The sequence below is a fragment of the Bolinopsis microptera genome, chromosome 7, assembly GCF_026151205.1.
Source record: "Bolinopsis microptera isolate Bmic1 chromosome 7, MBARI_Bmic_1.0, whole genome shotgun sequence".
In the NCBI taxonomy this organism is placed as follows: domain Eukaryota; kingdom Metazoa; phylum Ctenophora; class Tentaculata; order Lobata; family Bolinopsidae; genus Bolinopsis; species Bolinopsis microptera.
In genome coordinates, this window is record NC_087078.1 from 12,390,748 (window position 1) to 12,412,719 (window position 21,972).

Below are 21,972 nucleotides of genomic sequence, written 5' to 3' on the forward strand. Positions count from 1 at the left end.
GCACCTACTGGTAAGTGACAAGGGCACTGCTCCAGCATGGGTTGAAGTGATGGAAGGAGATCTAAAGCAGCTGAAAACTTCAGTTGACTCTACACTCGGAAAGGTTTCTGAGTCTGATAGTGGCCTAACAGAACAGATTAAAGTGTTGAACAAGCAACTGCAGGACTTTTCTACTCCTCAAGTAAGTGCTCAATCTTCCTCCAAGACCAACGATCTCATGGAAAAAATAGAGAAGAATCTGCAGGAGCTAAATTCCAAGCAGTCTCTGGAGACGAATCAGGAGCTAACAGCCATTAGACAGTCTTTGAACACTCTTGAGCAAAATTCTTTGGCTTCTTCTGACCATTTAAATGCCCAACTTACCAATTCTTCACTTGCCCCTGGCCCAGACCTAACAGCTAATGAGCATCTCAAATCAAGAGAAGAACCAGTTGTAGGCGCTATAGAAGAGTTTATCACCACAGAAGAGCAGGATCTTCTCCTCCTTGCCTGTCAATCACTTGACGAGGATTTTGTTGTGGAAGGAGCTCGTGCTGTGTATTCTCTGGGAGAACCATACAAGTATAATGGCTCCAAGTCACCCAATGGTCAGCTAGAGTCAACCAGCTTCTCCAAACTGATGGACAAAATCAATGGGGCATTCTGTAGTGGTGAGAAACCGAAGATCAATAGTCTGCTGATCAACCGCTTCAAAGAGGATGGCTCCCTACCAAAACATTCGGATGATGAAGCCACCATCCACCCCGAATCCGAAATTTTCACTGTGTCCATCGGAGGCCAGTGCAGCATCAAATTCTTTGACAAGAAGACGGATGATATAGTCCTTGACCACCCATGTGTTCCAAGATCCATGTATCGCATGACACGAAGTAGCCAAGAGTATTACAGCCACTGTATCATGGATGGGGCAATAACTGGTGGGGTCAGATTCAGCCTAACTTTTCGTTCAGTTAGCTTCAGGAACAAGAACTCTACGTGCATCATAGGAGACAGTCATACAGGGGGGCTTAAGTTTCGGTCAGATGCCAGGAAATCGTTTGGACAATGGTTCCCTGGGAGGCAATATTTTGCACCAGTGGTTGACCAGATTGACCCATATGTCACATGTGGTTATCGTAACGTTGTTTTGATGTGTGCGATTAATGATCTTAAAAAACCTGAGATCAAGAATACAGCTGATATTAAACGAAATGTATTTATTCCCTTTATTAAAAAGATTGAGAAAATTCATGCTATTAACCCTAAGGCACATGTATATGTTTGTCCAGCCCTGCCTACAAAGCTTGCTGAACTGAATAGAAAAGTTGTTTGCTTTAACCGCCTTATTCTGACAGAGCTGATCCCTTCAAATTTTGGTGTGACTTACGTTGATGGGTTCGGTGGGTTCTGTGATGATGCTGGGCTTCTTAGCCAACAGTTCTCCAGAAACATCGGCCGAGACCAGCGACCAGATTATCTCCACCTTAACTGGAGGGGTACAGCTAAACTAGGCACTTTGATTCGTAACACAGTGCTTCTTAGAATGAATGGAGGAGTTGATAGAAGGAAAAGGAGAACAGACGAGGTTGATGGACGCTCATATCGGAACGTGTTGAGTGGGACGGGTTCTACTACTGCTGCTGAGTCTCGACACCAGGATGGTTACCAGCCATTCTGACTCCCCTGAGTAAAGAGGTATGCCTAGTCTGTGCGAAGTTCATTAACGTAGGACAATTCATTGTTGAATGCTGTGAATGCGACTGCCCAATGCACCATAAGTGCTATACCAAATCCATTAACAATGACACATTATCTGACGATTTTTACTGTCCCAAGTGCATACATTTAGCAGTTATTCGTTACAATCCATTTCGACTTGCATGCACTAATTTAAGTGATATTGAAAGTAGTGAAGTGGATGACACTATCATAAAAGTAGATCAAATACTAAATAACTGCGTATCGTACAATGTCAAGGAATTCAACAAAGCACTAGATAATCAAATGAATGAATTTTCATCGCTTCTCTTCCAAAACATCGACGGCAATAAGTCAAATTTCGACACTTTCGCTATTGAATCCCATAGGCTCACCAAGAAATTCTCGATCATAGCCTTAGCGGAAACAAATGAAGGTCCTGAATCCAGCAGTTTGTATCAATTAACTGGATACAACAGTTTCTACCAAAACACAATACCAGATAAAAAAAAGGGCACTGGAGTGGCTCTCTATGTTTGTGACACTCTTAGTGCCAGAGTAAACGGCAATGTATCCCATATCACTGAACATTTAGAAACTCTTTTTGTGGCCGTAAGTAGTACAACTTCCCCAGTAACAGTTGGTGTAATGTACCGTCCTCCAAGTGGTAATGTCAATGTTGCACTATCTGAACTCTCTGACATCCTTGACAGTCTCCCCAAGTGTAGTTACCTAGCGGGTGATTTTAACATTGATTTACACGATAAGAATAGCACAATCGTACAACGCTATGAAGAAATACTATTAAGTAAAGGATTTTTCCCCCTAATTTCGTTAGCAACACATGAGAAACCAGGCTGCAAAGCATCCTGTATTGATAACATAATAACTAACGACGTAGAGAGTATAGTAGCTTCTGGAATACTGACTGACCGTATATCACACCACTCACCCATCTTCCAAATCTTTGATAGAAACTTGGACTCTAGCAGAATTGACCTGAAATACAAACAGTATTATGATTACAACAAACCGAATGTAAAAGCTTTTTTACAGACTCTGGAACATGATCTCAATAATAATGTTATCGACAATTTTACAACATTTCACGACATATTTAAGGACTGTATAGATAGAACTTGTAAGTTAGAAACCCCTAAATGCTCTAAAAGAACAGCACTGAACAACCCATGGATTACACCAGACCTTGTGGGCAAAATTTCATATCAGCACGAACTTTACGATAAATGGGTAAAGGTCAGAAAAGTTAAATGTAAATTTGGGGAAATTGAAAATAAAGGGGGGACATGCCAATGCCCAATATGTTGCTCAAAACGTGACAAGTATAAAAAATACAGTGACTGCAGGCGGAAGGTCAAAAAAGATCGCCGCAATGCTCAATCTAAGTTCTATGGTGGAAAATTTGCAGAGTTGCACGGAAACAGTAAAAAGACGTGGGAATTAATTAACCAAATACGGGGTAAACGAAAACGACAAACCAAACCTCTATTTACTATCAATAATGAAAAAATTACTAATCGTAGGGTAATAGCTAATGAGTTTAATAAGTACTTTGTCTCCCTAGCTTCTAATCTTAACGAGGCATACAATGAAATCGGCGAACTATTAATTAATGGCATCCCCAGTATCTATGACTACCTACCAAAATCCAACACGACCAGTATTTACATGCATGATTGTACAATCGATGAAGTATGTAAAATAATATCAGAATTGAAAAATGGCAAATCGTCTGATATCCCAATACATGTTGTAAAAGCGTCATCCAGAATTATCGCCCCCCTATTATCTGTACTATACAATGAATGTTTGAAGGAGGGAATATTCCCGGACGATTTAAAGATTGGCAGGATCAGTCCCATATACAAGAAAGAAAATGAAGAATTACTTGAAAACTATAGACCAGTCTCTACCTTAGCCGTATTTGGTAAGTTATTCGAGAAAATTATATATAGTAGGCTATACAGCTTTTTCCAGTCACAAAATATGATCTATGAAAATCAGTATGGATTCCGTAAAAATCACTCTACTAGTCATGCCCTGAATTTCTCAGTGAATTATATAGAATCATGCCTTAATAAAAAGCAGCACGTGCTCGGAATATTCATTGATCTAAGCAAAGCATTCGATACCATCTCAGCTGACAAATTACTGAGTAAGCTAGATAATTACGGAATTCGAGGCAATGCCAACAAACTCATTGCTAGTTATCTCTCTAATAGATATCAATACGTCTCGGTCCTAGGAGAAGAGTCTGACAAGCTTCCAGTTCTCTTTGGAGTACCCCAGGGATCTTGTCTTGGTCCGTTACTATTTATTATTTATATCAACGACCTATATAGGGCAACTGAACTAGGCAAGTTCATTCTATTTGCTGACGATACAAATATATTTGTCGCGGATGAATGTAAGATAAAGTTATATGAACGAGCAAACCAAATTCTCAAACTGGTACAACTGTATATGAAATGTAATTTCCTGCATATTAACATTAAGAAATGCTGTTACATTCACTTTAAACCAACGAATAGAAAAAGCAAGGTAGAACATAATGAAGAAGAACACGTACTTACTCTAAACAATGTAGTAATAAAGCAAGTCAAAAAGGTGAAGTTTCTTGGTGTTATTATTGATGATCAGCTTAAATGGGATGCTCATATACGGTCGCTCAACACAAAGCTGAAATGTGAAAGTGGGAAAATTTGTAGAATACGGCACATTATTCCAGAAAAACTCTACAAAGAACTGTACTACACACTATTTGAATCACACTTGCGATTTGGGATATCAGTATGGGGTGGCCTTAGTAACAACAGGCTTGAACCAATATTTATCACTCAGAAGAAATGTGTTAGAATACTATTTGGTAACCGAGAGGCGTACTTAGAAAAGTTTAGAACTTGTGCTAGAACACGAAGTAAAGACAAGCAAAAATTAGGAAGCGACTTCTATGAAAAACAGCACACAAAACCGCTATTTAAGAAAAATGGTTTACTAACCATACACAGTTTGTTCAAACACACATGTTTATTGGAAATGTTCAAAATCAATAAATTAGAATCCCCAGTCCCACTCCTAAATCTATTTAACAGATCATCAAGACGTGCTGATCGATTCATCACTCCAACCCCATCCACCTCCTTCATATATCAATCGACAAAAATGTGGAACGATTGTAGAAACACTGCTAGCAATATCAACTTCTCTACATCAACGAACCTTGTGAAATCCACAATAAAAAAGGAGTTACTCGGCATGCAGTCCAGGTACGACGAAATAGATTGGTGTGAACTGAACTTCGATTCCAACGAACTGAAATTCTAATGTCTACTCAATGAAGATATGCTGAGCGCTAAAGCCGATTGAAATGTTAATGTCTAAAGTATAAAATTTCGGCGGTCACGCCGCGCATTTTGCGCGCTGTGCCGCTATTTTTGGCCCATCTTATCAGATATTATTTACAATGTACTCGCACAGTACATGCAGGGCATGCCTCAAGATCATATTAGTGTAGGAATCATTATGTTTTCAACAATTCATCATATGTCGAATTCAGCAGTGGGTCCTCTCTTCGTCCGGTTTGTGTGTTTGTCGCTTGTCTGGACTCTCGTAGTCATGTAATTTTTAATTTTTAATTTCTAATTTGTTATTTTAATTTTAATTTTAATTTTTCAATTTTCTAAATGTGTGTTCTGCTCCGGGACTCGATTACCGTATCGGCTTTCTTGAGACTGTAAATTTGGAAAGCCAACTATGCGGGGCGCCTGCCTACCGGCACTGAAGAGTGATCAAAGAATTAACTAAAATTTCCTAATATAACGATTGAATATAGAGTTGTTTAACCGGCGCGGCCATGGGTGTGTGGCCTAGCTTTGGCTGCACACCTATGACTGCGCTGTTGCTGGTGGACAGGCGCAGTTTTTGTTGTGCAGTAGTGTTGCAAGAGAATAAAACCAACTTATTATGTACTAAATGGAATCAAGAATATTATTGACTATATTTGATAACGATGAATTGTAAATTTCGATCAATTTATATTTTTCGGTCTCCAATTATTGAACTGCGGAAGCTGGTTGCCTCAACAATGTTGACTATGCATGGTATGACTGAATTGTAAAAACGTGATAATTGAACGAAAAATAAATGATGAACATGATTCAAAAACTGTAAACCACCAAATGAATTATCGCTTAAATTTAAATAAGTATTTAAACAAAAACCACCATGTGCCGTTAAGCAGCAGGGCGCGGCTCATCTGGGCCACAGCAAATCGGCGAAAATGGGTTCGAAAAAGCCACTATTGGCACTCGAGTCCTTGATCTTTCCGATGGTTCACTGGGGCTTTTGAGCTGCCGTCCTTCAGCTTCTGTAAACTGAAATTACTACCAATCCAAGTTGAAGCAATCAGCCGACGCGCGGCTTTTATGGTTATATATGATATGTTTAATCTGTAATAAAGATCAAAATTCAAATTTGTTTCTCTAAAATTTGTTTCTCCATTACAATGTATTGGAAACATGACACTTTTGACTATACTATATTGCAATCAATGATAGCTGGTTTAAAGACACCTCACAGACACCTCACAGCAAGTAGACCAAAGTGGCTCTTGCTTGTGATCAGTGCATCAACTACCCGCCGAAGCGGTGGGTTGGGAGTCCCCTCTGAGATCATTTCGTCCGTAAAATTGTATACAATATAAAGTAGTACAGTAAAATATCTACAAAATTTACATAAACAAATCTAGGAGACCTCAAAGCTCGTCTTCTGGGGGATGAGGTTGAAGGATACGTCTTGCAATTCAAGATGCTGGGCTGTTGACCTTCCTCTGATTCCCCTCGGTGCGATCATGAGTGTACTTCTTAACAAATCGAATCTGAATCGTGTTCTGATATGATTTTTGACTTGGCTCTTGGCTTCTTTTTTTTCCTTTTTTTTGTGGTCAGCTATCAATATATGCGCTTTAAATATTTGTTTTTAAAATTTACTTTCATGTCCTCCAGTATACACAGAAATTACACAGAAAAATTTTAAAATTATATAAAATTAAATCAAATCAACGAATCAAGCGGGTAGTTGACGCACCTTTCACAAGCAAAAGCCACTTTGTATTGGTCTACTTGCTGTGAGGTGTCTCAGCTATACTACATGGGTTGGGGTCCCCCCTTTTTTTGTTAATCAACGAATCAAGCTCATCAAAATTCAAAGTCATTAGGTAAAACAGTTTCAAAAATGTTTTATATTATCATATAGCATTCGGCATTGTTACCAGGTTACCTAGCTAAATTTTTTGAAGATCTTGGCTTTTGACTTGAAGGTTTACAACCTACCAGGACGCGCGCCGAGTTGGACTCCTCAATATATGGAACAGATATTTTACGAGTATCACCCGTTAACTTTTGACGCTCCGCTGAGTTAAATTTAAACCTTAACGTTTAATTTTAAAGTAAATGGTTTGGCGTTTGCTTTTTCAAAATAGAAAAATTAAAAAATGGAAGTGCCATGCAGTGGGAATAAAAAAACAAATTTTAAATGTTATGAATTCAATTTAAATCTTAAAATTTTTGCACATAGCTTACCTTGCTAGTATAATGCTTGCATTTTTAAATTACATGAATATAGCGATTATAAGTTTCAAAAAAGTACCGTGCGCAATAATGCGCGGCACCATGTAAATTTATCAATTGAATTTTAGTTTTTGTGAAAAAAATCATGAAGCAAACGTAATTTATGTAATTTTTTCCCTGCTCTTGCCGAAGGCAAAAAGATCGTAGGGAATGAGTAATCGGGTTTGGATATATGAGGTAGCCCGACGGTCCTGCGATGTGACCTTTTTACCGCCGTGAGGCGGGCGCGCGCTACTGCAAGCGCAAGGGCTCTGGATAGAGCAAATTATGAGTATAGGAAGCGTCTGTTATGCTGCGCGTGACGCTCGGCATGTGTTAGTTAATTGCAGTATCCAACGCTAATTTCAATTGTCAAACGATGCCGTTCAAATTAAATTAGCCCGAAATTTGTGCGCGGCGTACTAAATATTCGATAACATTTAACGGGTGATACTCGTAAAATATCTGTTCCATATATTGTCCAACTCGGCGCGCGTCCTGGTAGGTTGTAAACCTACAAGATAACATGCAATCATGTACGCGCGCAACAACAAATTACGATGAAAATATTGCAACTTACAACAAAATAATCCAATATCTAATTTTATTAATCGATAAAATTAACTTTTCGTTGCAAGTATTAACGGTTTAAGCAGGAAAAATTAATCGTGCGTGGCGTAACCGCGGCGCGGCGAAATTCTTGTTAAAGCAAGAAACTTTGCATAGTCTGTAAAGGTTCCATATACGGCAGACACGGCTAACTAAGCAAGGCTTGTAGCTGCAGGAGGCCGCGCAAAATTTCAGTATTTATCATTACTTTAGGACCCCATACTTAAGTGTCCATTATGCGTTACCTATTACGCCAATTCCTGTAGACGGTGTTCTTGACAAACCTGATTGGTAATGCAGCTAACCACAGCAGTGTTGCTGAAGATATTGTAGAACTGGAGGTCTGGGAGAGTATTTGGCTTTTAAATTTTAATCCTGCCAAATCTAATAATCTATAAAGTTGTTCATATTAATCTTAATAGCAACCCTTACTGGGTTACCTGAGGACCCCAGGCTATTATGTTCATTAACATAAAGATTTGGCGGAATGACAGGCTGAGCGCGGCCCAGTAATTACTGGGCAGCGCTCAGCCTGTCATTCCGTCGAATTTTTATATGTTTATGAAGATTTAATAGCCTGGGTCCCCAGGTAATATCAACCCTAACTTAAATTATTTAGTTAATGGCATAAAACTTGTTACCTGGGGACCTCAGGCTATCATGTTCATAAACATGGAGATTAGGCGGAATGACAGGCTGAGCGCAGCCCAGTAAAGAACTAAAAGTATCTGATCAGGAAAAAGATTTGGGGGTTATTACCCATAGTTCCCTGCTTTGGAATGAACAAATAAAAGCATGTATTTCCAAGTAAAGGCAAATCGTATGATTTGCTGGATTGTAAGGAATTTGATAATTAGTGAAAATTGCGGCTCATGGAAGTTGGGGGACTGTTTTGGAGCTGGAGAGCGTCCAGAGGCGGTTTACTCGTCTGATTGATGAGGTGGGTACTCTTCCTTACAGCCGTAGACTGGAAATCCTTAATTTGACAACGCTGGCAGAGCGGCGAATACATGGGGACCTTATTGTAGCTTTTAAGGTTATTAATGGTTTGACTGATCAAGAAAACAACAAATTTTTATTTAAATCAATTATAGCAACAATTTGAAAAACTTTAAAGTTCTTCTATTACCATGGAATATACTACGGGTATGGTGACTTGGGCTATTGAGTTGTTAAGTAGATTAAGATTAGTAAACCTGCACTTGCATTGTATTTATAAAAACTAGAAATTAGGCTTCACGGTAAAATGGAGAAGCAGGCTGATCTTGGAGAGAGCAGACCGTAAAGTTTACGCACCCACCAGGGCTACCTACCTACCCCAGTTGTTCTTTTTGGTTTGTCAGCTTGTATTGTTATATTTATGGACCCCAAGTCACCACACTAAGAAGGAGTATGTAAATTTTTTTTAAAAATAATAATAAGTTAAGTTAATATCTGATTCTTCTCTAAATACTGATTATGGTTTTACCTGGGGACCTCAGGCTATCATGTTCATATAACATAGAGATTAGGCGGAATGACAGGCTGAGCGCGGCCCAGTAAATTATGGTTCAGACTTGTTCAGACCAAGCAGATCAGGTCTCAATCTGGTTTCATCCAATAGATGTAGTAAGAGTGTGACAAAAGTCAAGAATCTTCAGTGTTCTTTTCTTCCAGAGCGGGTTGTTCCCTATTGGAACAAATTCCCTTCGGAGGTAAAGAACTGCTTGACAGTTTTGAGTTTTAAAATTGGATTGGAAAGTTTTAAAAAGGATATGATTTCTAAATGTATTGTTAATGACTTTTATTTTTGGAATGTTTCGAAAGAAGTTTTAACAAGAATTGAAGGTACCAATTATGTCAGTAATAAGGAAAAACACAATGATTATCTTTGGTTTCATCCTTCTGATGTTGATCTGTTCAAAACATTATTAAAAACTCACCTGTTTAAGAAAAGTTATGGCATGAGCGATTAATTGACAGTATAACTTTATGTTATTTGCTTAAACTGTTTAGGATGCAACCTAATGTCATGATCTTTTTGAACTTATTAGCAACTAGATTACCCCAGGCTATTATGTTCATAAACATAAAGATTCGGCGGAATGACAGGCTGAGCGCCGCCCAGTAACAACTAGACTGTTAGCTCGCTTCATAAGCATGTCATCTTCGTTCCAAAACTTTTTATGTCCTATTATATGCATACACTCCTTGATAGTTATCTTGAAAAAAAAATGTTGTTTTACTTTGTGTTTAAGCTACCAAATTTTATTATTATTATTAATTATTATGTAGCAAAGAAACGTTTTATAAATCTTTACTCCACTGGGATGTATGAATAAATAACAAATTTTTTATGATGTTGTTATTTATGATTAATATTTGATAAATTATTACTTTTAAATTTGATGGAGAAATAGTTACTGTATATTTTTCCATGTAGTGCAATGACACTTTGTAGACATTAGTGATGATGTTATGTCATAATTTTTACTTTACTTTACTTTACTTTACTTAAAGAGAGAGTGCCGGGCGCATTTCATGTTTTGACATGTCCCACACGTACACCCCATTTTTGGGTTTATGTATACGGTTTTTCAAATATCTGCTAATTGTTGAACGTTTAATTTTAACAATAGTAATAATATCTTGTATATTAGTACAACAAATATTTTGTTCTGCATAAGACATTTTATCAACAATTAAAGTCAAACGAGCTATGAGAGACCTCACAGCTAGTCTTCTCAGGGATGAGATAGAAAGATACGTCATCCAGTCCAAGGTGCTGGGCTTTTTGTCTTCCTCTGATTCCCCTGAGTGCTATGAGTGTGCTTCGTAGCAGATAAAACCTGAATCGTGTTCTGATGTGATTTTTAACCTGGCTTCTTTTTTTGTGGTCAGCTATTATCTCAGAGATACGATTTGAGAGATACAATCTGTTTTGTTTAACTGACTCTCTCCTCATAGAGATCTTTCTTCTCTTTCTCATGCGCATTCTTTAAACCTAATTGTATATATATATCATTACCTAAGTTCTCTCAATCCATAAGTTCCCAAAGTCTGAATATTCACTTTTTTCTTAGGCCAAGTATTGTTCGTCCACAAATTTCAGACATTTCTATTTTATCTCATTGTATTTTGTCAATGTCCCTGGCCGAATGTCACTGGATCTTTGTTTTTGTGCCAACATGGCCAAATTAGTAGTACTAGTTTGGTCAGAACTATTATCACCAGTCCTCAGTCTGAGAAAACATCTTCTACAAAAGTTACTGAGCATATCCTTGTATTCCCTAAACTCAGAGTTGTATATGATTGGATTGATCAGAGAATTGACCTGTAAAATAATGATCGAACAAAACTCATACAAAGGAGAGGCATCAATTGTTCGGAAATAGTGTAAGATCCCTATCAGAATGAATGGTATCCAGCACAAACCATCAGATAGAATTATCAGACTGATCCTTTTCTGTAATGCTGAGTTTGTATTAGCAGCAACGCTGTTACTCAATCCATCTGTTGAAATTCTTGACACTGTCAGAACAATGATATATGAAACGGTTATGACACCAAAACAGAAAAAGTTTAGAAAAAGAATGCACAGGGAGAACAATTGTTGAGGGTCATCCTCCGTTACAAAGTACTTGAACAGGCACACCCCAGCATTGCCATAGAAACCAACACCATTCCCTTGCACTATGCCATCATCACTTGAAAACATGTCTTTTATTAGACTTTGAATTTAATTCCAACTAATATGATGAGAGCTAATTCCCCACAATTTGCCATAGTATGTTTCCAGAGTATCAAAGTGCACACTTTTCTTGACTAATCCAACAAAAAGTGTAATCTCATGGTAACTTAGACCATTCAAGAAGAAGTCCTCAAAATTATCAAACAATGGCGTGACAGATATCAATGTTGCACTGATCAGTATTAGAGTGCACAGTAATATTGTGAAAATCCACCATGGTCTAGATATGTTTGGTGCACTAAACAGGTGTGTTATTCGATATACTCTGAAAATACTAAGAACTGTCATAGTGAAGAGAGATATTTGTGACCCGATAGTGCTCAGCACTCCAAGAACATGACACATTGTAGATGCAGTCCAATGTACCTTTCATTACAGTAATCCTCGCCTAACATGTGATTAACACCGCTTATGACAAACAAGTATATTCCAACAAGCAAATCTCCGAAGGCTATCAGCAAAATCAGAAGATTATCTCTGAATGTAATACCTCTCTGCTCCATTTTTGAAAGTTTGTGAATAGATTTCAAAATCACAAGAATATTGATAACAGTCGAAGCTACACCAATTACCCATGCAGATATCTGTAGGTAGAATGATAATGATGATCCTCTTTTTTGGACATGCCTCATTACACTCGTCACTGAAATCAACACAGTTTACAACTCCATCACACAGTTTATCTAAACTAAGCCTCTCACGTGAAGTGTTGCACTGAAACTGATTGATACAACCATCTTCATCAGATTCGTCGCCACAGTCATCAGCCAAGTTGCACACTTTGTCGTTGGTTACACAATGTCTATTGTCACACAGAAATACATTGTCTTCAAATTTGCGCATTTCTGGGCTTGGCTGAGACACTTTTATTATTTCTGTGTTATTGCTGTCTAAAATGAGAAGACTGTTAGCAACTTTTGTGCTACTTTGACTACAAGCAACCTGGGGAGCACGCCTCATTTCGCATGAAACATTGTTCTCTATACAGAGCCCATGACATGACAAAAATATGTACTGTTCACCAAACTGAAACCTACAAGACTGTTTGATGGACGAGTGAACAGTGATTTTTGGCTCCAATTTGTAGATTTTGGCTAATGATGATGTTTCTATGCAACGAAATTTGTCTTCAGATAATAAACCTGGTAGACAAGGTGGAAAAACAACTTTGTTGTCTATTTCTAAACGATCTGACCAAACTTTTGTATACTGTCTGCTGATGAAGCACATCTCCCTTTCTCCAGGGCAGTCACTTTTCATATCACACAATTTATCCATAGGCACTGGTTTCATTACATGTTCTCTGTCGTTACCACAGAAGAAATATTCTGAACACTCAGTGTCATGTTCAACATAGTGCTTTCGATCTTTTTTTCCGCATGATTTCCAATTATGTGGGTTTTCATCTGTGCCATCAATGCAATCTGATTTATTATCCATCACATAAGATTTGAGGATGCTCAGAGAAACATTGTTGGCTGATGCAAGTTTTCTTTGACATGTGAGTTTTGTTTGTTTTGGTTCACAAAATGCTTCATCCTCCCCAAACAGACAATCCACTATATCATCACAAATCTTATGCCTATGAAGGTAACAATCGTATCCAACAAGCTCACATTCCTCATCAATTCCATCTTCACAGTTTTCAATTCCATCACAGATCAGATACTTTGTTATGCTGGATAAGCCATAGCCACTTACATTACACGACAATTCAATATGCTTCTTATTTAATGTACAGTTCATTTGTTCCTCCCAGTTCTCGCAAATTTGGAACTTTGCTCCTTCGACATAGGCTGGGTTGGTACAAGTCATGAAATCTGGTACAAATCTCTCCTTTTCTGTCATATTGTCTATGCATGTGATTCCAGTGGACGAGTTTTCAGAATTTTTTGTACAATCTTCTTTGTTAAACCATGCCTCTAAAGTGTTGTCACAGAGAAATATGGGATGCACCCACCAGAAATCAACACCCTTTGGTTTTGAAACTGTGCTTATTTTTCCTGCTTCATGACCACAATCATTTTCATCATAGAAAAAGAAACCACCCCCACATTTATATTCAGACTCATCGCAGTACATTTCATCCTTTACAGCTTGCGGTAAAATGATCGATTTATCGAAAGTGCACCTCAATTTTTCGGATAAATCAGAGTTGCACACTTCCTTTGCTTCATCTTCTCCATCGAGACAATCTGACACACCATTGCACAAGATACCAACTGGAAAAACTGTTGAGTTTCCGTACTTTGATGGGCATATCACAGAGCACCTTCCATCAGTTGATAAAGTTTCCTCTATTCCACAAAACTGAACTGAACTGTAATCACAAGTTTTACTAACAATATAGCAGTACTCTCTTGAGTCAGGCATGGTCCCAGGGAAAAGACTGCTACAGTTTTGTTTGTGTAGCACTTGGAAGAAAGTTTCCTCGTTAGGACATTTGTAATAAGAAGTTTTCTTATCCTTACTTTGACAGACTTCCTTCACGAATCCGTTCACAATGCCCACCTTGCACTGTCCTACGATTATTTTTAACATAAGCTAATAACACTATAACAGAACAAGCCGGGAATGAATTACACGAAATTTAATTGAAGATGATTTAAGAAAGGTGAACTACTAAAGTTGTAGTTGTCAGTAGGAAGTTGTACAAGTTGTTACCTGAATCCATTTCCTCTTCACTGATGGTTGTTATGCATTGCAGATTAATCATGTCGCTATCCAAGCAATATGAATGCGTTTTCCAACCACTTGCTTTACATTCTGACAGATTACTTGCGGTCTCAGGGCAGTCAAGATGGTCAATATGTGAAATAGGATGTTTCCTAGATGGACAACATAGTATTATATGATATGATGCATGTAAAAATGTATAGTTGGTTTGAACATTTTGTTAAGAGAAGATAATGATGAGTACTACTTTTTATCTTAATATAATAAATCTTTTATTTAACATCATTCGGTTTTGTAGCTCCTTACTTGAGATAAGATTGAGTGTTAGAGTAAAACACCTTTTGAAAACCAAGCAGTTCACAAATTAGGTATAGTGTCTTAGTTGTGATCCAGTTGTCACAAACCCCACCCCATTCATCAAGAGAGTCGGATCCTAGCGGGCGCACTTGTAACAGGCCCTCTCCAAGATGGGTGGTTTCTTTATTAGGGTCATGTATATCAGCTAATCTCCACTCCATACCCAAATCTGTAAAATAAAATGGATTATTCTTTCGGTACTAATTGGTAGCAAATATATTTACGTGTGCTTTGATTGTGAGCACCATTATTTTCCAAGATTTATGTTTTAGATTGTTTTGCTAACTATGTACTATATTATCAGCAAAAACGGGGGGGGGGGGGGGGGGGGCGGGGGGGGGGGGATCATACACTTAGTACCGTACGTGACGTTGGGGGTGGGTCATATTTTCTTCCAAAACACAGTTAGTACATGGTACATTTCAAAATTGAAATTTGAGAATGGGTTTTTTGGGTTTTGAAGTTTTATCTGGGTTCTTTGAATTTTTTTCCTGTTTTCGTAACTTTTTATGTAATTCGACTACATTGAAAACAAAACCCCTACTAAATAGTGGGTATAATTTGCCCATTTCCCAATGTTTAATGAGCTGTTTAAAGCAATTTATAGGTGGGTATCTTATTTTATATACCAAGACACAGTTAGTACCGTGATTTCTCAACAGTTAGTACCACAAAAGCCGGTAAAAGCCGCGAAGGGGGTGGGTGGGTCTTTTGACAAAATTCCAAAATTACACTTAGTCAACGTCACGTACAGAACTTAGTACCTGATCCCAATGTTAACTTTTCTAATGTCTAGATATCAACGTTTTTAAATGTACCTGGACGAAGTTTGAAGCATGATAAGATCATGACATTGTTGCAGCTGCTTACAACTTTAGGACTGCAATCGCTAATATCATGGGCAGGAATACTACAGCCAGTCAATAACATATACTCTCCATTCCCGTTCATCCTGACAAAATGGTCGCTTCATAGAATTGAAGCCGGTTGTTTTTGAAGTTTTTATGACTTTTTTTCATTAAAAATGTCGCTCATATCTTGCTTACAGTTCAAAAAAATAATTTGTAAGTTTGTGATAAAGTTACTAACGTCTCCGTTTCAATAATCTCGTGTGTTCCTCCCCCTTGACAACCCAAAATATGGCAAATTTGCTTAGTTGACGTCATTATCTTGTCTACATTGTCACAACATAAAGAGGTTGTCTTCTTGTCTTTTTTGTTGTGTACAGAAAGTATTCCTTCCGCTGCACTATCGTCGCCATTAGAGTCGATCATCAAGAAAAACTCTGGTTCTGCTGAAGATAAAACTGCTCAATCATTATAATATTATAGATGGTTGATTTTCTAGACAAACTTTCAGGTCTTTCAACATATTGCCGCAGAATTTGATAATACGAATGCAAAAAGGCAATGAAGGTCGAACCTGAAATATTGAAGCCGTAAACCTCGACCTCGCACAGAGTTAGCTGTACCATAACATTGTTCTTTGGTCGTGGAAGCTGGAATGTTACCACCCTACCTACCAAGTTACAGTCTACTCTGAGATCTAAAGGGTCCCCTCTTTTAGCCAGGATGGGACTTCCCCCACATTCAACACCATCTATTGTTACCTGAAATTTACCGAAATTTTACGCCACACTTCAGTCTTTACCCCTCATCCTACATCTACATTAATTCTTATTTTGACATGACGTTACGAAATGTTTTGAATTTGATAAGATGCGATAAAATTGTAATTTTGTTCGATCGAGTCATTTAGATACGGCTAAAAGTACCATCGGATTTATAATTCATAATCCCTCCCCTCAAGTACTGATCCGATAATTTGTTAACAATCGTCCCACATTCCAGTTACTCTCACATTATACACTTTTGGTGCTCTGTTACATTAATCTCATTACTGGCTGAATAGTATCTGTTTCATAATATCTTTACTGAGGTACATGTTACCTGTGTTCCATTAATTTTATCATGAAAGTAATTTCTACTCCACACAAGAATTGAAGTTATGAAATAATCTTTCTGTAAATCCACCCTCCACCATTTGGAGACCGCTGATTCTGTTCTCAGGTGACCATTGTCCGTGTCTGTGTGTGTACATGTCCTGTCAGATTTAGGAATGAAGTATTAACATAATAATATCATGAGTTAATTTTCCTAAAATTGGCTAATTGGTAACCTAATGAAACTGTAAGTTATCACAAACCAATTCCAATAGTAAGTGTTTCTGTTTCCATCTACCGCCTTCCAGCTGCTTCCGTTCCAAGCTGTATCTGTCTGTGCTGTAGGTTTGCATCTAGATAGCAGACCACCTGCTCCGACAGTAACTGTTAGTTATTCACTATCATGTCCAATGATGACGTCACAGTTATAATATTTACCTTATCGGACGTTATTTGACCGGACATAGCGTGAACGCTCGAAGGCATTTAAAACCATTAAAATCTGAAAACGCATCTTTTTTACTATAATATTTTGTGATCTCTACTTCTCTAGATATATTATTTTACAGCAAGTAAAGAGTTGTGTTTACCGTCCGGAGGGTCATAGTGACGTGTTGATGAGACAATCAGTACACCGCCCAGTATCGTCCACATAACTTTATCATTCCACATTTCTTATGCTGTGTACAATCTAATTGCGATTCACTCTTAATTCAATATATGGAAATTCTATCAAATAAGAAACCAAGGACGTAACGGACGATATGACAATTTTCGTAGCTGCTATCCCCAACATAAACAGAAGGGTCTGATGAAAACTTCTATCTTGCCAGAAACGTCGGGAATGGCCCAGCTGTGAATATACGAATGATTGTTGTATTAAACCTAAACGGTGCCTGGGTGGTTCTAATAACCTATTTAAATGACCTAGTCTTCTCATTCATCTTGCCAACTTTACTGAGCTCCATCGCTGGTTTAAGTTCAATCTCCTTAAATATGTTCCGACTGTTCTGTCTTCACAGTTCACTGGCAACGTTTCCGGGGTAACTGAGCTTTCAGGTTGATAAACCATGACGTTTTTCCAGAACCTTCTCAGCTTTAAACATAATACTGTCGATCTCCTTGTCGTCCACAGCTGTTATTGTGATGTAGGACTCGCTGTTAAACAAAATGAGATAAGAAAGCAGATAAGAGGGCAAATTATACAAACGTATGATTTTAATGTAGGCTGAACTCAATATGAATCAAACAAGAAATAACAGCCAGTAAAGTGTATCGAGACGATTTCTAGCGAATTACTGGTATTGAAACTACTCAACTGACTCACAAATAAAGCGACCCACTGACTGTAATGTTATAAATACCGTATTTTCGTGGCCAGTCGGTAAATGATTCTCAACTACCAGCTGGTTCCTACTTCTTATTTCTTTCCACGAATTCTATCCGACGGTAAAAAATACGTTTTTAGCGAGGGGTTGTTATCGTCTGGGAACTTTGAAAAAAATGACACCTATTCGTCTTTAAAAATGTCGCCACCGTTATATTTAACCCATTCTGAATCTAGTTCTTTAACCACTTCCAATATTTTATTGCCGAACCGTTGATCCGATTTTACCATATTAACAAGTCGTTGACATAACATATCAAAATGAGTCTGTCAGCAAGTTTTCTACGCAACAATTACCTATTTTTTGCGATATTATGATCGATCGTTTTGCTAGATCGTACCACCTGGCACCTGCAGCAGAAATTTTAGCTTATACAGACAATGTGTTGGAATCTAATTGTCTGTTACATAAGCTAAAATTGTCTGTATAAGTGTATAAGCTAAAATTCTGCAAACTATAATATCATCTAACTATAACTATAACTTATATAATGATATATCTAATCCGAATCGTTATACTAAAGTGACTCAATTTCAATCTGTTGAGATATCCTTAACAGCTAAAATCACCGTAGACAATGAGGCACATCATCTTTGAAAATATGAATATTACAGTATGTTATTGTCTTCCACTGTTAGGGAGCAGGCATCCGTATCTTTATTAAATGTAGTATTGTTGTGTCTTTTTTGCCATGGCTTTGCTTAATTCCGAGCAAAAAAGCTGTCGTGAGTCGAGGAGTTGATAAATTCAATACAATATGTAGTTATTAAGGTTGACATAACGTTATTGAGGTTGACATTCCATAAAGTTGAAACTTAAAACTGCTCGCAGCACTCGATTATCGCTTGATTGCTGGTTGAGTACTGGTTCTTACAGGTATTGACATGAAGGTCTCCGATATTATGATTGCGGGAGTCCGGTCCCCTCCCTCTTCAAGTCAGAATCCAATATTGTTCCCACTTCTAATCGACATATTGAAACTTGAAACTTCACGACGCTCGCTTATTGCTATAACGACGTTAAATCTCGTTAATTAATTTTTTGTTATCTGGTATACGAAATTGTTTCTACGTCACGGTTAGATGGCAATACGTTACTTTTTTTGTTCATAAAACTCAATACTGTCCTTTGATCACTCTATCTTCTGACTGGGGGGGGGGGGGGGGTCCAACCCGATTTTTCCGATCATTCCGATCCCGATTTTGGCCTCATCAACCCTCATATCGGAAAAATCGGGAAAATTTGAATCTTTCCTCTGAGGTTTCTAGGCGATATAGGTAGCTATTTCTGTACTTAAATATGACAAGAAATCGATTGGTGGTGGTCCCAGAACCCCAAAATGGTTTCTAGTTCCAAACAAGAATCGTTTCGTCCGAAAAACAACACACTGTCGTATCAACTCTTGTTTGACAGAAACATCCACCCCGGTCCACAATTGAAAGAGGTACGGTTGGTAATAACAATCGTAACAAATAGGGAACGCTTTAGCAACTTTTGATTTAAATTGTCTCCACAATTTGTAACAGGCTATCTGCAGAAATGGGTAGCACGGTTAATGACCATTGACCATGGTCCTTTCTCGAACTTCCAATCCTCAGTTAGATACAAAGAATAGTCTACACAATTTTAAATAACATTAAAAGAGATGAAAATCACTTTATTCATCAAAATCTTTATTTATCATGTAACAACTTTTCCATAGTACTGGAGAGTAAAACTCTGTTAAACAAAAAAATTCTCGAGCACATTTTGAGTCAGTAACAGTAACATGTATATGTTACAGACTCAAATGCGTTTAAAAACATTTTAGTAACAGTAAATTGTGTAAACTGATGAGGAGGAGCAGGAGGACTGAAGAAGAGGAGGACTGAGGAGGAGGAGGAGGAGAAGGAGAAAGACTGAGGAGGAGGAGGACTGACGAGGAGGAGAAGGACCGAGAAGGACAGAGGAGGAGGAGGAGGACTGAAGAGGAGGACTGAAGAGGAGAGGGAGGACTGAGGAAGAGGAGCAGGATCGGTGAGGAGGAAGAAGAGGACTGAGGACGGGGAGGAGGAAGACTAAGATAACGCGAGGGCTAATAGGACGACGAGGACTGAGGACGAGGACGAGAGCGAGGACGAGGACTGAGGAGGAGGACTGATAAGAAGGAGAAGGAGAAGGAGGAGGAGGACTGAAGATGAGGAGAAGGAGGACTGAGGGAGGACTGAGGAGGAGGAAGAGGACTGAGGAGGAGGACTGAGGACTGAGGAGAAGAAGGACTGAGGAGGACAGAGGAGGACCAGGACGAGGACTAGGAGGATGAGGACGAGGACTAAGGACGAGGACTGGGAGGATGAGGACGAAGACTAAGGACGATAAGGATGAGGACGATGACTAAGAACGAGGAGGAGGACGAATGAGGAGGAGGACTGATTAGGAGGAGAAGGAGGAGGAGGGTGAGGAGGAGAACTGAGGAGGAGGAGAAGGAGGAAGACTGAGGAGAAAGAGGAGGACTGGGGAGGAGAGGGAGGACTGAGGAAGAGGAGCAGCTGATTGAGAAGGACCAAGGAGGACTGAGGAGGAGGAGGACTGAGGAGGAGGAAGACTGAAGAGGAGAGGGAGGACTGAGGAAGAGGAGCAGCTGATTGGTGAGGAGGAGGAGGACTAAGGACGAGGAGGACTGAGGAGGAGGACGAGAGCGAGGACGAGGAGGAAGACTGAGGAGGAGGACTGATAAGAAGGAGAAGGACGAGGACGAGGACTGAGGAGGAGGACTGATGATGAAAAGGAGAAGGAGGACTGGGGGAGGACTGAGGAAGAGGAGGACTTGGGGAGGACTGAGGAGGAGGAGGACTGAGGGAGGACTGAGGAGGACTGAGGATGAGAAGGAGGAGAAGGAGGAGAAGGAGGAGAAGGAGGACTGGCGGAGGACTGATGAGGAGGTGGACTGGGGGAGGACTGAGGAGGAGGAGGACTTAGGAGTAGGAGGAGAAGGAGGAAAAGGAGGAAAAGGAGGAGAAGGAGGAGGAGGACTGAGGAGGATGAGGAGGATGAGGATGAGGAGGAGGACTGAGGAGTAGGACTGAGGAGGAGGAAGAGGACTAAGGAGGAGGATCAGGAGGATCAGGAGGAGGCTGAGGAGGAAGAGGACTGACGAGGAGGAGAAGGAGGAGCAGGACTGAGGAGGAAGACTGAGGAGGATGAGGACGAGGACTAAGGACGAGGACTAGGAGGATGATAACGAGGGCTAAAGAAGAGGACTGATTAGGAGGAGAAGGAAGAGGAGAAGGAGGAGGAGAAGGAGGAGGACTGAGAAGGAGGAGGATAAGGAGGAGAATGAGGAGGAGTAGGAGGAGGAGGATAAGGAGAAGATTGAGGAGGAGGATGACTCAGGAGGAGGACTCAGAAGGTGGAGGAGGACTCAGGAGGACTCAGGAGGACTCAGGAGGAGGAGGAGGACTGATGAGGAAGAGGAGGAGGAGGACTCAGGAGAAGGAAGAGGACGAGGACGAAGACGAGGACTAAGGACGAGGACGACTAGTGTAGGACTGAGGATGAGGACTGATGAGGAGAAGGAGGAGGAGGACTGAGGAGGACGATGAGGAGGAGGAGACTGAGGAGGAGGAGGAGGAGGATGATGAGGAGGAGGACTGAGGAGGACTGAGGAGGACGACTGAGGAGGACGAGGACGAGGACTAAGGACGAGGAGGAGGAGGAGGACTGATTAGGAGAAGAAGAAAGCGGAGAAGGAGGAGGAGGATGAGGCTAGGAGGAGGAGGATGAGGAGAATGAGGAGGACTGGGGGAGGACTGGGGGAGGACTGAGGAGGAGGATAAGGAGGAGGAGGACTAAGGATGAGGATGAGGACAAGGACGATTATGAGGAGGACAGAGGATGAGGACTGATGAGGAGGAGGATGAGGAGGAGGAGGACTGGGGAGGACCGAGGAGGAAGAGGAGGATGACTGAGGAGGAGGATGAGGAGAAG

The 21,972-nt window shown here is 39.6% G+C and overlaps 1 protein-coding gene and 2 long non-coding RNA genes across 5 annotated transcripts in view; 2 read left to right on the forward strand and 1 right to left on the reverse strand.

Annotated features, from left to right (window-relative positions):
* The window catches only part of LOC134818540 (purine nucleoside phosphorylase-like), a 103,097-nt gene that overhangs the window by 56,296 nt on the left and 24,829 nt on the right, over positions 1 to 21,972 (forward strand). The gene's annotated exons all lie outside the window — the stretch shown is intronic.
* LOC134818323 (uncharacterized) lies at positions 1,182 to 5,001 on the reverse strand. Of its 3 annotated transcripts, none has more exons than XR_010160632.1 (3): positions 4,918 to 5,001; positions 2,572 to 2,676; positions 1,182 to 2,409 (listed from the first exon to the last, which is right to left on the reverse strand). It is a non-coding gene; the product is annotated as an uncharacterized LOC134818323 (long non-coding RNA). The 3 variants fall into 3 exon arrangements; XR_010160633.1 differs by lacking the exon at positions 4,918 to 5,001 and adding an exon at positions 4,698 to 4,795; XR_010160631.1 differs by lacking the exon at positions 4,918 to 5,001 and adding an exon at positions 4,272 to 4,573.
* LOC134818324 (uncharacterized) lies at positions 1,584 to 5,012 on the forward strand. The gene is made up of 2 exons (XR_010160634.1): positions 1,584 to 1,674; positions 4,791 to 5,012. It is a non-coding gene; the product is annotated as an uncharacterized LOC134818324 (long non-coding RNA).